Below are 7,069 nucleotides of genomic sequence, written 5' to 3'. Positions count from 1 at the left end.
TACTTTCAGAAAACTTTTATGTACAATTCATCTTAGCAGTTGTTACTATTGATGTTGTACCAGCAAAATTCTACTGCTACAACAGTAAAACACCACAGCACCACAATTTCAGACTTTTGCTACTTACAACTGCAAGAAATATGCACCAGCAGAAACTAAAGGAAATGTGCACCACATTACCAGCATCATGATTTCATACACCAGCGTAGCAATAACAGCTACAAAAGTACGCACCACAGCACCAAAATTTCAGTAGCACAATGTGTTAAGATGAAACCCCATATTAATTTGAAAGAAGTTGAAATGGAAACAAAGAAGAAGGGGATTTCATCGGATTTAGAAATGAAGAAGAAGAAAGTCTTTAGATATAGAAATGTGGCTTCGTACTTTTCTAGATAAAAGTCTCTATCTCTCCTTTTTATATTTGACTCTTGAGTCATTTTAATATGTGACATTGATATGCAAATACAGCTGTAAAGAAGGAGCATGTGAGCACATGTGAATGAATAAAATATAGAAGGGAGCTACTTTACAGGTAAGATGCACATGTGAGTACATGTGATGGAATAAAATTAGTTTTTCCTTCGTAACATTAGAGAATAGGAATTAAACAAGTGTATAGTATCATTTTATTTTACATTTTCTTTTAGCTGGATTACTTGTATAAAGGGATGCAAATACTGTGAATACAGTAAGAAAAAGATTCTGCAACTTCATTGCTTATTTATTTTTTTTACATGGTATCAGAGCAAGGTTAGCTCGATCTTTCAATTCTTAGTCAAATCCTATATCTTATTTTAATCTGATCTTCATCCATGACTGGAATAGAAGCTTCCTCAGTTCTCACTGTTACTGGCTTGACCAGTCAAACAAAGAACCATGACTCCAATCACCCTTACTTCCTTCATTCTTCAGATGCACCTGGGATGAGCCTTGTTAATGCACATTTTGATGGCAGAGGTTTCCGAGGAGATCCATTCTCATTGCTCTTTCAGCCAAGATGACACTTGTATAGAACCAAAGCTGGACTCAGCAGATTATCCTCTATGGAATAGAGCTAATGATATGGTTACCTCATGGTTGCTTAATTCACTGTCAAAGGGCATAGGTGACAGTGTTATCTATTCAAAACGGCAAGGAACCTATGGAACAGTTTAGCACACAGGTTTGGCCAGTCAAATGGGGCCAAACTATTATCAGCTACAAAAGGAAATTTTAGCATCAGTTCAAGAAAATAACAGTATTTTAAGCTACTTCACTACACTCAAGAAACTATGGGATGAAATGGATTCACTAAGCTCTCATCTAAATTGCTCTTGTGACTGTGTGTGTGGTGGAAAGACTAAAGTGGCTAAGTTCTTAGAGGATCAAATGATCCTTTAGTTCCTCATGGGACTTAATGATGTGTATGCCCAGGCTAGAGGAAACATTCTCATGATGAGTCCATTGCCTAGCATGGATTTTGCCTATTCATTGCTTCTACAAGATGAGAATCAAATAAAGGCTTTTGTGAATCTTATGAGTCCTCGACATAACTCAGATGCATCTTCATTCATAGTAGGTGCACAAGGGAAGGGTGTACAAAGGTACAACAATCAAGGACAAAGGGGATGGAGTGCTTCATCAAAATTTAAAAATAATCAACAAAAGAATAAAGCTAGGAAGGCCAAATATAACCCCAATGCCAGCTGCACTCATTGCATGAGAACATGATATGTTAGGGCAGATTGTTATAGGCTAATTGGCTTTCCAAATGATTTTTAGTTTACCAAATCTAATAATTATCAAGCTGCAGTAAAAGGGAATACAGTAATGGGAGGACAAGATAATGAAATCAACCCAAGTCCTAGCAATGAAGGGGATGTGGGAAGTCAGAATCAGTCTTTCAGCAGGGAACAGATCTCAGAACTAGTTAACATCATCAAACATGTTCAAGTTGGTAATACAGGCAATGCAAGATCTAAAAGTAATGCCAATGTAGTAGCTGGTACTATTCTTAATTATTCAGGAACATGTTTAGCAGCTTTTAACATTAAAACTTGGATCATTGATTTAGGGGCATCTGAACACATGTGTTTTGATTCAAGTTCCTTTCTAGAATTATCTCCTCTTCCTATACATGTTCATATTAGCTTGCATAATTCTTTCTAATTATATGTCACACACATAGGAAGAATTTCTATTCAAAATAACACGATTCTTGAAAGAGTCCTCTATGTTCCATCTTTTAAATATAACTTACTAACAATTCATAAGTTATATGTTCAGTTCAAATGTTCTCTTAATTTGACTTCTAGTGGGTGTGTCTTGCGGGTCCCTTTAGTGGGTAAGGGGCAAGTTTTTGGTGAAATAAGAGGAGGCTTGTACCTGTTGAAACCTGTTTTTATTAGTGAAGAATCTATTTCTTCTAGTAATGATGAATTTTCAATTCCAAAAAGAAATTATTCCAGTCTTGTTTCCAATACTGTTTCTTGTTTAGGACCTATATCTAGGAGTACAATTTCTGATGTAATCCAATAGCATGCTAGATTGGGCCATTTACCTTTTGAAGTAATGAAGACTCTTAGTTGTATCTCTTTCCCCTCTTCTTTTGATTATGTGTGTGATGTTTGTCATCAAGCTAAACAAACTAGACTTCCTTTTCCCATAAGTCAAATCAAGACACATGGCATATTTGATATTATACACATTGATATTTGAGGACCTTTTAAGTCTGACATCTATAATGGTTATAAGTATTTTCTAACTGTTGTAGATGATTTTAGTAGAGGAATATGAACTTTCCTGCTAAATTCAAAAGCAAATGCATTCACAGTTTTGAAATTATTTTTTGTCATGACAGAAAGATAGTTTAACATTAAGGTCAAGAAGGTGAGATCTGATAATGCTTTGGAATTGGGAAAAAGATAACAACAATCTGATTTCCTTCTATCACAGGGGATCTTACATGAAACTTCTTGCGTGGGCACACCCCAACAGAATGTGATAATTGAGAGGAAGCATATGCATTTACTAGAGGTTGCAAAGGGTTTATTCTTTCAATCCAAGGTTCCTATCCAATACTAGGGTGAGTGCATCTTGACTGCAACCTACTTAGTTAACAGATTCCCTTCCAGCGTACTTAAAGGAAAGACTCCCTATCAAATCCTATTTGGCAAACCACCTGTGTATGATAATCTCAAAGTTTTTGGATGTTTGTGCTATGCTTCTACTTTAGCTCACAATAGAGAAAAATTTGCTCCTAGAGTACAGGCTTGTGCCTTCCTAGGATATTCACAACATCAAAAAGGATATAGGCTTTTAGAATTGAAGACAAAGACTGTCTTTGTCTCTAGAGATGTGAAGTCCTATGAAAACCATTTCCCTTTTGTCACCACACCTACATCACAAAGCTATCAGGTGTTTCCTCCAACTGCACCTCTCCCAGACAACACAATACCTAATTATATATTTTCATCTCCTTCCTATCCTTCATCATCTCCTTCACCCTGGCCTATTCCTAACAACATTGCCCCTCCAGATACAAACCCCATCACACTTCCCTCTCCTAGGTCACTTGATTTCTCTTCTCCATCTCCCAATTACAATTCTCCTGGTCCTCTTTTACCTATTGTTCCCAATCTTAGAACATCTTCAACCCCAGTTTCTAATTCCACTTCTCTCTTACCTGCTCCTAGTTCTAGTATCACCATCCCTATACCTCCACCACCTATCAGAAAATCTGAACGAATTTCTCAGCAGCCTAGTTATTTAAATGACTATGTATGCAATAACATTTTTCTTTCTGACATTACTTCCTCTTATTTCAATCACGCTTCTCACCCCATTGCCCTATCTTTTGGAGCTTTATCACTCAATAATCAGAATATTCTAAGGTCAGTATGTTCTGTCTCAGAACCTCACAGTTATGCACAAGCTTTTCAAGATGTAGGCTGGAGGCAAGCTATGGAGGCAGAGCTAGCAGCTCTTGAACTCAACAACATATGGGATGTTGTAAACTTGCCACAAGGGAAGAAAGCCTTACCTTGCAAATGGGTTTACAAGGTGAAGCACAAATTAGATGGATATGTTGAAAGATTAAAAGCACGATTGGTAGTAAGGGGGGATATTCAAAGAAAAGGCATTAATTATTCTGAGACATTCTCCCCTGTGGTTAAAATGACCACAATCAGATGTCTCTTGACAGTGGCTGTGAAGAAGGGTTGGAATGTATCTCAACTTGATGTTAATAATGCATTTTCGCATGGGGTTATAGGAAGAGGTCTACATGAAGTTCCCCGCTGGTCTATCTCCACCCAAGCCTAATTAAGTTTGTATTTTGAAGAAATCTCTCTATGGATTGAAGTAGACTTCTAGATAGTGGTATGCTAGACTAGTTGGTGCTCTTAGCTTCAAGGGTTATTTAACATCCTTAAATGACTATTCTTTATTTTTTAGACAAAATGGAGATCTCATTTATATTCTAGTAGTTTACGTCGATGATATACTATTAACAGGCAATGACATGGCAGAAATAGACCACATTACTCACTTTCTCAATTCAGAATTTAAAGTCAAGAACTTGGGTGACATTCACTATTTCTTGGGAATAAAAATTATCAGAGAACCACAAGGTTTCATTATCAACCAGCGGAAGTTTACTTTAGAGCTGTTAGAGGAATTTGGTTGCTCAGGAGTTGCTGTTTCTTCTCCACTCGATCCTTCCTCTAAATTGCATGCTGAATTGATGGCCCCGTTGGATGACATTATACTCTATCGTCGTTGTGTTGGTAAACTTAATTATCTCACCAACACCCTACCAAACATTTATTTTGCTGTCCTCACTCTTAGCCAGTACATGCAAAATCCCTCAATTTCACATTTTTCTGTTGGGCTGCGTGTGTTTGAAGTATTTGCATTCCGATCCGGCACAAGGTATACTTCTCTTTGCAAATCATTCTCTTGATTTGATTGCTTTATGCGATGCGGAATGGGCTGCTTGCAAGGATTACTGCCGTTCTGTTAGTGGCTTCTTCATTACTCTAGGTGGAGCACCGATTTCTTGGAAATCGAAGAAATATATGTCTATCTCATTGTCGTGTGCTGAGATGGAGTATCGCTCCATGCGGCGTGTCACTGCGTAGATAACTTGGCTAGTTCGTCTCCTCGCTGATCTCTCCGCTCCTCCTACTTTGCCAGTCACCATTCACTCAGACAGTCAGGCGGCCATCTATATTGCTCGCAACCCAGTCTTCCACGAAAGGACTAAGCATGTGGAACTGGATTGCCACTTTGTCCGCCAACAATATCTCTCAGGTTTAATCACTCTCTCTTTCGTTCCCTCAAAGCTTCCGCTTGCCGATCTTTTCACCAAACATCTGACAGGAGTTTCTCACAATCAGATTTTGCCCAAGTTGGGGGTTTTCTCTCCATCCTCCAACTTGAAGGGGGATGTTAAGATGAAACGCCATATTAATTTGAAAGAAGATGAAATGTAAACAAAGAAGAAGAAAGGGATTTCATCGGGTTTAGAAATAAAGAAGAAGAAAGTCTTCAGACAAAGAAATGTGGCTTCGTACTTTTCTAGATAAAAGTCCCTATCTCTTCTTTTTATATTTGACTCTTGAGGCATTTTAATATGTGACATTGATATGCAAATACAACCGTAAAGAAGGAGCATGTAAGCACATGTGAATAAATAAAATATGAAAGGGAGCTACTTTACACATAAGATGCACATGTGAGCACATGTGAGAGAATAAAATTAGTTTTTCTGTCATAGCATTAGGGAATAGGAATTAAACAAGTGTATAGTATCATTTTATTTTACATTTTCTTTTAGCTAGATTACTTGTATAAAGAGATGCAAATACTGTGAATACAGTAAGAGAAAAAGATTCTGCAACTTCATTGCTTATTTGTTTTTTTACACAATGAAACACTTTTATACTAGATGCTAGTAGATCAATTAATCAGAAGTAGCAAAGGATAGTCGTGCTGTTCTAATATTGTATTTGGTAGTATATTTCTTCTATACTAAGAATCAAACTAAAGCTACCCTGAACAGACTTCCTTTCACGAAAACAGGTTTAGTAAACTTTAAAAATATAGGCTACAAGAAGATCAGTTGTTATTAATTGACAAAATAGAAGAAGATCAGTTGTTATTAATTGACTAAATAGAAGAAGATCAGTTGATATTAATTGACTAAATAGAAGGAACAATTTTAAGAGAAAACACAAAGAGAGGTATACGAACAAAGACTGTTTGTACTAAGTTCAAACTCAAATTTCTCAAAATATTCCTCAGACTGACACTAGTTCTAGATTTATTGTTGCACATTGAAGGATTTGGCACATGAAACTTTGTAAATTGTGTGATACCATGCTAAATTCAAAATTCTACAGGAAACTTACAGCTAAATAGCTACCAATATCAAAACTTACTGCAATAGGCTAACTTTCTGTCAAAAGAAAGTGCAGGGATGCACAAGCCATTCAAAATCAGGCTTAATGATTAAGTGATCGATTAGTCTGTTGCTGAAAATACTGCCCTCAAGTTCCAGGTGAGAACAAGATAAGCGAGCTACACTTATGCTATCCTCCCATAGGACAGAAAAAGTTGGAGGCTTACTACTGAAAGCTTGCCTTGGCGAAAGTCACAAGTCCACCAGGAGTCAAGCGATTGCCAATGAGTTACACAAGTCCTTTTCTCACTAACATACAACACTATGAACTGCATGATTTAACAACAATATCAAAAGACTCAGTTTAATGGGCGAAAATCCCCTCACCTTGATGGTTTTATCATGGTTTCTATCAGAAATATTTAGAGGCACTAATCGGGCATACTTTGAGAAAACCTTTAATGCCCTCTTTTATTGCTTTGTTCAATAAGAAGAATGGTGCGAGGGATCTTAAAGACTTTTGGCCTATTAGCCTTGTGGGTAGCTTCTACAAAATTTTGTCTAAGCTTCTGGTGAGAGACTTAAAAGAATTGTTGGCAAATTGATCTCAACTCTCATTTAACAGCATTGTAGAGTACTTCGTTATGATCAACTCCTTTAAATTTTTATGAGGCTGAAGGCCAG

The sequence above is a fragment of the Nicotiana tomentosiformis genome, chromosome 2, assembly GCF_000390325.3.
Source record: "Nicotiana tomentosiformis chromosome 2, ASM39032v3, whole genome shotgun sequence".
Classification (NCBI taxonomy): Eukaryota; Viridiplantae; Streptophyta; class Magnoliopsida; order Solanales; family Solanaceae; genus Nicotiana; species Nicotiana tomentosiformis.
This window is presented reverse-complemented; position numbering follows the sequence as displayed.